The sequence below is a fragment of the Bidens hawaiensis genome, unplaced genomic scaffold (genome assembly GCF_021521415.1).
Source record: "Bidens hawaiensis isolate Kalapana, Puna unplaced genomic scaffold, B.hawaiensis_p1.1 tig00052333_1, whole genome shotgun sequence".
Lineage (NCBI taxonomy): Eukaryota > Viridiplantae > Streptophyta > Magnoliopsida > Asterales > Asteraceae > Bidens > Bidens hawaiensis.
In genome coordinates, this window is record NW_027499402.1 from 36,029 (window position 1) to 47,325 (window position 11,297).

The window sequence follows — 11,297 nt, forward strand, 5'->3', positions numbered from 1 at the left end:
AATATTATGAAGTAGCAGATTTTAGTGCTGATCACACAAGCAATTAGTTTTAGTTTAGAATTAAGCAACGAACAAGTGAACAAGTTTCAATCAATTAATAAAAGCAAATCACACCCGGGACTTCAAGTAAGTAACTTACAGTAATCTCATGCAACCTAACAGATTAATCATTAACGGTTAACTGCAAACTGATCAACTAGACAAAACCTTAGACATCAATAATCGCTTTACACACGGCACTGGTTATCAAACAATCCCTGCCAGTGTGACTCAGTTAAGGACAATCATATGTTTTATCGTATTCAACCTAATCAAGCAACCCATTGATCAATTATTATAGCAACTGGTAACTAATCATTCAGATCAACGTAAACCTAAACCGATTGAACACACAGAAATACTAAACATCAATAATCATAGATTAACCATAAACAATTATACATAAACATTCTTAGTTACATGAGAAAACTGAAAATAATACAAACTTTACATCCCGGGTATGATTCGGAGAAGTTAGCCGAGCATCGACATCATGGAATCTTCAATTATGATGATATGGAACATGTATGTGATCTCGGTATGAATCGAAATGGTGGAATAGCCCTCTTGTAGCTCTGGTAACTGCCACCAGAAGTTTCTAATGAAACCCTAACTTTATCCTTATATAGGGTTTTAAAATAGCGACTCCCGTAGTTTTACTTTGGTCCAACATATGATACTCTAGCTTCAGCAAATGGTACTCTGGCTCAACAAATGGTACTCTAACTTTAGAGTATGATACTCTAATTCAGCAAACCATACTTTAAAACTTACTGATGTGCGTTGCTTCTCTACATAGCATAAGATACTCTGATTTCAACAAATGATATGCTAAACCAACTTTTACCCAGATCCTCCAGTTTTGATCATACACTATCACACATCATCCCGGGTCTTCATCTCGTGCTCGTACAGGTCCAAATTAGGTACTTTAACGTCTATGACATGAAATACAATAAACACGTATGAAGTATCGAAGTTCCCACAATAACAGTTAAAACTAATAAATAAACGAACTTAATTATATACAAATTAACCAACAATCACATCCCCACACTTATCTTTTGCTTTCCCTCAAGCAAACTCTAAAGCAAACATCAACCTCCATCATATGTATGTAGATTATCGCCATTAATACTAGTAAGGTTTAAGGTCATACCCAGTTTCCCAGAATGACACTGTTTTTAGATTGACATCTCACAAATACGGTTAAGTGCTATAATAAAAACAATAGAGCCGTCCAGACAAGTGTACTTTGTTTCCGGTTAAGGCACACATGCTCATACCCCTCGTAATATAATATCTCTCCTCTCGGTTTAATATATGGACTAGCAAAAGATGTGCCAATATCACTCTGCTCTCAGTATCGCTCATTAGCAAATATTCATCCATCAAGCTGCTTTGACACAAATGCAAATCAAGAGGTCTTAAAAGGGTTGTAACGGGGCCAGATGTAAGGATATGGAAGGGAAATATTTAAGTAGCTCAAAAGATCCGACCCGGCTTATTACAAAACATATAAATAAACGAAACTACTATACAACTGACTGACTTATTATATAACCTCTAAATAAGCAAACTAATATACATATTGATTTCATTTTTTTTCTTTTTTTTTTTTACCATAAACGAACTTAAACGAACTACTGAATACATAATTGAATATAAACAGACATGTTTTTGGCTTTTTCCTTTTTTTTAAGAATAACAACGTGATGCATAATAATGGAACAAATACAAAAACAAATACAAATACAATTACAAATAAACCTAGTAAGCCGGATCGTCTCGTAACATCATGTCGGGGTTAAACAAATGAAAAATAAGTCCAAGAAAGGTTTTCTAAGGGACCCAACCCCCCGCCCCTCACATTAACCATCCTCATATGTATAATGTATGAGGCCCCAACCCCTAGTACCCACACTCGCGCTCATCCAGACGAGGCTTAACCTAATTGCCTCCTCTATCACTTTTGCATTTTGCCAACTATGATCCCGTAATCCATGAACATCAATGAAAGCACTCAAATGACATGTGTGTACTATATATTATGTGTGTATTATATATATTTGGGTCAACTCACACACGTACCGGAGGAATAGGGTTGACGATATAAACATGTGTACCTGTCCCCATGACTCGTTATCCCCGCCTAAACGACCCCATTTTCAACTTCTCGTTATGAAAACATTTGTGAGTAAGACTATTGAGAAGCTGAAAAACCAACCGTGACCAGAAACCTATAACTTGGCATTAATGGCAATAATTAACAGTTAACAACTTTGGTTTCTGAACACTTTTCGAGGTACTATCGGGCTAAAATTTTCAAATTTCCCCATCCCCACACTTGAGGTTTACATTGTCCTCAATGTTAGAATAATGAAACGTTGTCCTCAAAGTTAAAATAGATAAAACGATTAATGAACATTTGAGGGACGGGGTTGAAATTGACTTTTTGACTATTAAGCAATTTTAAAACTCGGGGCTCAAATGTGGTGGTTCAACTAGCAATTATACAATTACACTTTTAACATTTAAAGTAATAACACCAAAATAAATTATGAAACTGAAATCACCTGATATCAACGGGACTGGAAGAGGACCAGTCGGCTCGCGAACCCTCATAAACACTCGTATACTCTCGTCTCATCCAATTACCAAACTGACAATCGAACCTGCAAAATCTCGAGACGTGTAAAAGCAAGCTTCTCACAAGTGTAAGACATAGCTCTTTTAAGAGTTATGAAAATGAATTTTTGTTAATTTTATTAAAACAATTACCGAGTCAAATTAAGTCGTTTCATAATAAATTATGTTAAATTCGTTAAACGTTAAAAAACCTAGGTCACTTTCGTAGGAATCACGATTGCATTTAGCGTATGCAACAAGCCCTTTAAACCTCCTGGTAGCCCGGGAGGACGAGTGGGGTCTCGTGAGGGTTTATAGTGAACTACACGCACAAAGTTCGGTTACAACATAATATACACGTACCTGGATTAACCACAACAAAATGAACATGAAAGCACTCTGAGTCGCTTAACTGAAACCTCATTTTCGAAAAAAAAACTTTACCGAAACCATCAAAATCCCAACTTTTCTGGTGGTGTGGTATCCCCACACATAGCTTTTTCTATGATGGTACGCTTGAAATACAATTAGTAATATAAAAAAAATGCAAACTAAAAAAAAATACAAAATGTACAAATACCACCCTTTTGACAATTTTATGACATTCAAGGTGGGCGTCTGGCCTGCCCCCGTGCAGCCTTCTCGTTACATGCACGCTCCTCAAGAGATTCCTCCCAACCTTTTGGCACGCAATGATCCTGCCATTGTTCATTTACTTCTGGCGGTTTCTTTACCTCTTTCTTTTTTGTATTCTTTCCATTTCTTGTAGTTGCTTCCTCACCATCTCTAACTCCATGCAACATCTCATTCCATCCTTTCACATTCATGCTACTCCTTAGCTTATTCCTGTCAGTCACAAAACATTTCTCTTTTGTGTGATCCTTGCTCAAGGATTCACACTTGTCAACAACATGGTTAGTAGCATTTTCAAACAATGGCAACCGTTTATCACGATCTCCACACTTAATTTCCAATATCCCATTAGCACAATTAATCACCGCATGTGCTGTGGCAAGGAATGGCCTACCCAATATGACTTGTGATTGTTTATTATTCAAACGTTTAGTATAGTCAAGTACAAGAAAGTCAACTGGGTAGAAAAATTCCTCCACTTGAACCATTACATTAGTCACCATGCCCCGGGGAAGTGTATGAGTTTGGTCCGCCAACACCACGGTGGTGTTTACCCTTTCTAATGGGCCAAATTCATACTGATCATATAAACTACCGAGCATGATACTAACACATGCTCCAAGATCTAGAAGTGCCCGATTAGTTTTAAATTTCCCAATTTGAATTGATAAAAGCGGCACTCCTGGGTCTTGGAGTTTACTTGAGGTGGTATTATTCTCCACCTCCTCATTTCTCATTTTGGTCAATTTACCATTTAAACATTTTTCACATGTGCAATATTCACAAAAAGACATTTCATATGTTTTTGGTTCTGATTCATTTTGGAAAAGTGATTCATTTTGACCGACACAATCACTCTCACCACTAATATCTTCCACCACCTCCTCAACAAACTGTGGTGGTGAATCCACTTCAACACTAGAAATTTCAAAATGAGGTAAAAGACTTACAGCATTCATGTGCATATTGTTTCCCTTCTTGGAGCTTGAGCAGTAATGGTTCGGGTTGACTGTAGTATAACTCGGGAGTTGACCTGCACTCTTTTGCAACTTTGCCATATCTGCTGCGAGCTGACCAATCTTCTTTGACATTGCCCCTACTGACTTATCATGTAACTCAAAGTGTTTTTTCGTTTCAACCTTATGATCTGTCATAAACTTCATCAATGCATCCAAATTTGAGTGCACCGACTCATCCGCATTTCCCGAGGACCCCCTCTACTGGTCCTGATTACCCGATGAATTTCCACCCCGGTTACCGTCTCTATTATACCCCCGATTCTGATCATACGAACCTTGCTGCTGCTGATAACCGCCCTGGCGGTAATTACCCTGCGATCTGTTCTGGCTCGATCCTTGAAAGTTCGGGTTCAACTGAGAAGACGCATTCCCATAACGAAAGTTCGGGTGGTTCCTTAGGCCCGGGTGATATGTGTTCGAATTGAACCCTTGGCCATTGGAATCCCCGTAAGCATAATTAACTTCCTCGGTGTCATCCTCCTCATCATCATAATACTCGGGGCAATTTTCTGCCTTATGCCCGAGTTCACCACAATCTTCACAAACCGGAAATTTAACACCAACTTTCCTGACTTCTTTATTTTACCATTTTTCAACTCAGCCAATTCACGTTCCAACTCAGTAATTCTCTCAGATTCACTCGCAACTGACTTAACTGACCTTGATGAATTACCCCGTCTTCGTCGTTCAGCTGCTGCTTCAGATTTCAAATATTCACACATAAACTCTAGAAACTCCCAATCATCTTCCTCAGGCTGATTCAGCAAATGACCATTACACGAGGCCTTAAGATGCTTTCGGTCCTCGTATGTCAACCCATCAACAAAACACTTTACTAGTTCCCACAGTTCGATTTGGTGATGTGGGCATTTCCTGATCATGTCTTTATACCTGGTAAAGGTTTCATGAAATAACTCACCAGATAATTGTGAAAAATTGCGAATGTCTGAACGGGCCTCGGTAGTCTTCGACTGTGAGTATAAATCGTTTAGGAACAACTGCTGCAACTCGGCCCAATTTCTGATACTATGCATCGGCAGCGAATTAAACCATAGTTTTGCTTTGTCTTTTAACGAGAACTGGAATAACCGCAGCCGGACTTCGTCCTGATCAAATGTGCCATCACCAATAGATCCGCAAATAGCCGAAAAATCGGTCAAGTGCGAATACGGGTCTTCCGAAGCCATCCCGTGGAAATGAGGAACGGTGTTGATGTAAGATGGTCGGGACTTGAAAGTTTGCCGTCCCGGCACTCGTTCCTGTGGGACCAACGGGGATTCTCCGTCTGAGATAGTCGGTCTGAACCGACTGTTAACACCATGAACCGGGGCCATATAATTCCTCCTTGGTCCCCCGGGGTTCGCCAAACCGCCTCGGTTTACTGGAATACCACGAACTCTTTCGGGACGTTTCGCCCGATTCACCCTTTCTCGACCTCTTCCGTTTCTGTTAACTGGTTCAGCCCGTCTCCGAATGACTGACTCTTCTACCTCTTCATCCCAATTATCATCACCCACATCTTACTGCTCAAAACCCTCATTCTCGGGCTCAACTGCCCGATTACCTCTAACCCATCTGTCTACCTCGTCATCGATCTCCAAACCTTCATTTCCATTATTATTTTCCCCCTCGTCTTCATCTTCTGTCGGAATACTCGGTTGAACATCATCGAGATTTATCCGAACTCGGCGATTGGGGTTATATTTGGAGCAGATGGCCCGGCTTGGTCAAATAGGTTTCGGTTATGTTTCGGCTTCGGTTTTGATTTCAGGTTCTGGAAGCACGAGCTGAGTGATTTTGGTTATTGAGATTTGGTGGGTCAGGTATGTTTTCGGGGTGAAACGCGTTATTCTGTGGAAGTGGGTCTTGGTTTTGGTTTCGTTTTGGTTCTGGTTCTGGTCTTACATTTCTGAGTTTCTGTTTTGTACTCGGTTCTACCGAGCTAACCTCTCAATTTCGGGCTCGTAAATTGACGGAGACTGTCGGCCCGAATGGCGGGTGCGCATAAACCTGTAATCTGCACAACTAACACAACCCGCGTAAAATACAAATAAATAAAAAAAAATAAAAACTAAAATTAAAACTAAAATAAACACAACAATCAATTAACACGAAAGACACTAAGCGCACTAACTTCCAGGCAGCGGCGCCATTTTGATGACCATCGTTCGAGTCATGCAAAAACATAAATAACCTAAGTAGATAGGGTAAATAAGGTATCGTATCCACCAGGAGTATGTGGTCAATGTAATCGTGTAACAGATTTATAATACTATGAAGTAGCAGATTTTAGTGCTGATCACACAAGCAATTAATTTTAGTTTAGAATTAAGCAACGAACAAGTGAACAAGTTTCAATCAATTAATAAAAGCAAATCACACCCGGGACTTCAAGTAAGTAACTTACAGTAATCTCATGCAACCTAACAGATTAATCATTAACGGTTAACTACAGACTGATCAACTAGACAAAACCTTAGACATCAATAATCGCTTTATACACGGCACTGGTTATCAAACAGTCCCTGCCAGTGTGACTCAGTTAAGGGCAATCATATGTTTTATCGTATTCAACCTAATCAAGCAACCCATTGATCAATTATTATAGCAACTGGTAACTAATCATTCAGATCAACGTAAACCTAAACTGATTGAAACACAGAAATACTAAACATCAATAATCATAGATTAACCATAAACAATTATACATAAACATTCTTAGTTACATGAGAAAACTGAAATAATACAAACTTTACATCCCGGGTATGATTCGGAGAAGTTAGCCGAGCATCGACATCATGGAATCTTCAATTATGATGATATGGAACATGTATGTGATCTCGGTATGAATCGAAATGGTGGAATAGCCCTCTTGTAGCTCTGGTAACTGCCAACCAGAAGTCTCTAATGAAACCCTTACGTGCTTGATTCAAGTGTAAACCCTAATCCCATCTGCATCTCCCCTATGATACGAGCACATCGACTGCACCGTGCTACCATCACCGTCTCTACTATTCCATATGCATCTCCATCTCTACAATTCAATTTATGGTAATGAACTTGCTGCGATATTTTTCAACTACAGTAACAATTTCATCAATCAGATTACAAATATGAGGAAACTGATGCTTCATAGTTATTTAACTTCGTATTTTAATGGAACCATTAACAAACCATGTCTTCCATCGATTTAAACAATTATCCTTACTTTTGATTTTCACATTTATTCAATTCATTACATGTATCCTGCACTTTGATATTTTTGGTCTCTTCAACTCTTTTCCCCTGTTTCCTATATTTAGGGTTTTAACGTAAATTTTCATTCGGGTGCGAACGCTTGTTTTTGTTAAACTTTTGTGATTTGTGCAGGTCTTCTATTCGCACGGGATAAATCAGAGCTTTGGAAGATGTAAGTTTTATTATTTTTATTCAATTCATTGTTTTCATGGTTTTGATTACGAATTAGATTGATGTTCGAACTTTTTGAATCTCAAATCTGTTTATGATTCCCATGATTTGAAGGTAGACTTTATCATAAAAAGGTATGTTTTGTTTATAGGAACAAGGACGTGTTTATATCCGTAGCGATATAAACAAGAACGGGCTGGGGATCAGTACTAGATTGGCCATGGCCAGCTAGCCAGCCACCTTATCATTTCTAAGGTTTGTAATTCTAATTTTGTGATGGCTAATTCAGTATCATAAATTCTTGAGTAGGCGCTACAAGTGTGCATGGGTCGGTTTGGGTTGATTTTGGGCTAAAACCGAACAAAAAACCCGAAAATTTGTCTTGTAAGCTTTTGAAATTGTTCGGGTTTATTTTCTTTGGTTTTACATTTGGACTTGAATTTTGGGTCGAAGTCCAAAATAATGTATTTGGACCTAAACTTTTTTGTGTTTATAATTATTGATTAACATACATTTGGGCTTAATTTTTTGGTTACACTATTTACTAAATTCTTATAAAATATTTAAGATTTAAAAAGTTAAAATACTTTTTGCTAGTTTATAATTTGGTTATGTTTTTTCAATCTTGATTACATGTAAAACCAATACAAAAAGTAAAGCCATATAGTTGGTTTTTGGGTTCAGGTTTTGTCGGTTTTATGTTCATTCCTATATTATTGATGCTGCTTATCTCTGAATTAGGCACGATATACATGTGTTGCCAAATTCAATGGTTTATCTCTTGGTTCCAGGTTATAAATAATCTGCAGATTATTATCTGAATTAATAGTATTAATCTATTATAATCTAATATAAAATCATAATCTGTTCTGTCCAATTGTGCAGGTCATTTAGCAACCATGGACCACTTTATTTTACTGCTAAAATGGAAACTTTTTCAAAAATGGGATTAATATGTCACATTGGAAAGAATCATAGAGAGGTATTATTCTTAATCTTATTATCACCCCGTTTGTTGTAGTGGTGTATAATTGTATATGATGAAAACATGTAAAAACATTTTAGATTGAAAAGAATGAGAAATTAAAGAGTATATTGAAGAGGTTTGTTGGGGTTTCAAGAAACAGGTTTTGGGTCATAGTAGAGGGAGAGTAGATGGAGCATATGATTTATCAACGTATTGACCCGATCTTAGAGATGAAGTTGCGGGCCTGGCTTTAGCCAAAATCCCATATGGTGGTCGCCCGATTGCTCCTTATTGTCACACCCCAACCTACGGCGGAACATGGCGGGGAGCGACATTGATTGTATCATAGCTCAGAAGACACTAAGTGAAATACATGTGTCAATATCTAAATTATTCATTCATATATCAAGTTCAAAAGCACAAACATCGTTTCAAATGAAATACCGTTACAATTAAATATTCAAAACATAAATAACGTAGAATAAAAGTTTTCTTCAATCATCAAGCAACCTAAGGTTTTATCTAACTTTCAATACTTGATTCATCCGATAAAGCTACATGCGCCATGCGTGAAAATATATATTTTGTCAACATAAAGTTGAGAAAGTAAACCACAGTTTTGAGTATATATAATAATAAAAGACAATTCCATGTGATAATTTAAATCACTACAACTAGTATAACAATAAATGAAAGTTGTCTTTTTAACCGAATCGTAATGATAACGGTTTACTTCAACGGCGTATGATCATACTAATGCAGATGAGGATGAGGATTAGGTACCAACCAACATAAAATAAACACATAGTCACATTCACACATAACAACTAATCGAGAAATTACAATTATGCATATAACGGAATTGTAGTGAAAACAATAAATTGGTTTTGAACGCATAACACCCCTAAAATTGTAAGGAGGTAAAAAGGGGGATGTGAATTTACTTACCTTTAATGAGGGATAAACGCGGACGAGATAATAAAAATAAAGGCTAGGATGTAAAACGATCAAGCTTCTCGAGGTTTACCGACAAATATTCCTAGTTGTTGATGATAACAAGAATTAGATAAAATCATAGCGAAATACTAAGATTTATGACGGGTTTTGAGATTCGCTAAGGTTGTGTAAGATTAAAATATTATTAGATACATTTTCGCTAATTACAAGGGTTATATTTTTAAATGTTATTGTTGTTGTTATTATTATTATTATTATTATTATTTATGTTTTAGATCTTTTATAAAGTGATATAAAAGTTGGAAAAGTTAATACGTACATGAATCTTTAAAATGAAAACAATTTGCATTATTAAACTGGTTATCATTACATATATATAAAAGAAAAGCGACAAGTCTAGAGGTTTGGTATATTGTATTTACGTTTATTAAATGTTAATAATATACAAGAAATTGATTGAAAGTCTTTAAAAAAATTAAATAACAAAAACCGGGTTTTAGATGACGAGAACAGGACTTAAGGTTGTCGGTTTTATAATAATATTTAAATGGTTATATGGTGTAGGGAATAATTAATGTTAAAAGATATTAAGCAAATAAGGTAACAGAGAAAGAAAAAAGAAAAAAAAGAGCTAAAAACGGGATGGGTCGGGCTCGAACCCGCGACCCAGCCATGGTTATTTGTGTGCTAAACCAACTGAGCCAAGTTATAAATTTGTTAACATTACAAGAACGAAAATATATAAACATAATTAAAAAAGGATATGAACCCTAGATTATCCAATTGGGTAATATGATCCATGTTTGATTAAACCAAGTTGGGGCTATTTATCTATCACAAATCGCAATTCTAGCCATACCTTTTAATTGATTATAACGCTTGGTACGATGGTGAAATTGATCCAAAATGTTGCGGCCAAGGGAGGGGTAATTTGAGTGACGGGATGATAGTGTACATAAAATTGGGTTTAGGGGGAAAGTTGGCGACGAGGAGAAGAGGGTTTTTGCGAGTTTAATTGATTCGTAACGAGGGGCTTATATAGGATCATGAGATAGGGTTTGTTCGTGGCTTAATTAGGTTAATTGATCAATTTACGGACTAATTAACACGCTTATACTATAATTGAATGTCGGTTACGCGTTTATTCGATGGAATATGCCAAATGCGTAAATTAATCGATCATAAACGAGCGGGAATTGGAGGTTTTGAAGGATTTTGGGTGCGCGAGTCGGTTTTTTGGGTCAACTGGTTGGACCAAGAGGTGGTTTGGGTTATAATATATTGTTTTAATATCAGAATTTACATATTGGGTCCCCGGAGTTTATAGATGGAACGAGAATGGGTTATAGTTTGAGTTTGGGTGGAAAATGTCAAGTTTTGTAAGTTTGAATATTTAAACCATTTAATAATAAAACTAAAACTTTTTAGAAGAAAATATACTCAATAAATGCGTCGGTTTTATTAAATGAGTGACCCGAACCTTTAAACGGGTCGGGTATGATTACAAGGATACTTAAACGAAAACCCGAAATGTTACAGCATTCACTACTTTAGGAAATTTCATCCCGAAATTAGGAATTAAGCCGTAACGAAGAGGTGCGGGTACTTGGACTCCATTTGGTCTTTACGTTCCCAAGTGAACTCGG

At 36.9% G+C, this 11,297-nt stretch overlaps 1 long non-coding RNA gene across 1 annotated transcript; it reads left to right on the top strand.

Moving 5' to 3' along the window:
• Positions 1-7,747: 7,747 nt before the first annotated feature.
• Positions 7,748-8,894, top strand: LOC143599541 (uncharacterized). The gene is made up of 3 exons (XR_013147313.1): positions 7,748-7,982; positions 8,613-8,752; positions 8,817-8,894. It is a non-coding gene; the product is annotated as an uncharacterized LOC143599541 (long non-coding RNA).
• The last annotated feature ends 2,403 nt before the right edge of the window (positions 8,895-11,297 follow it).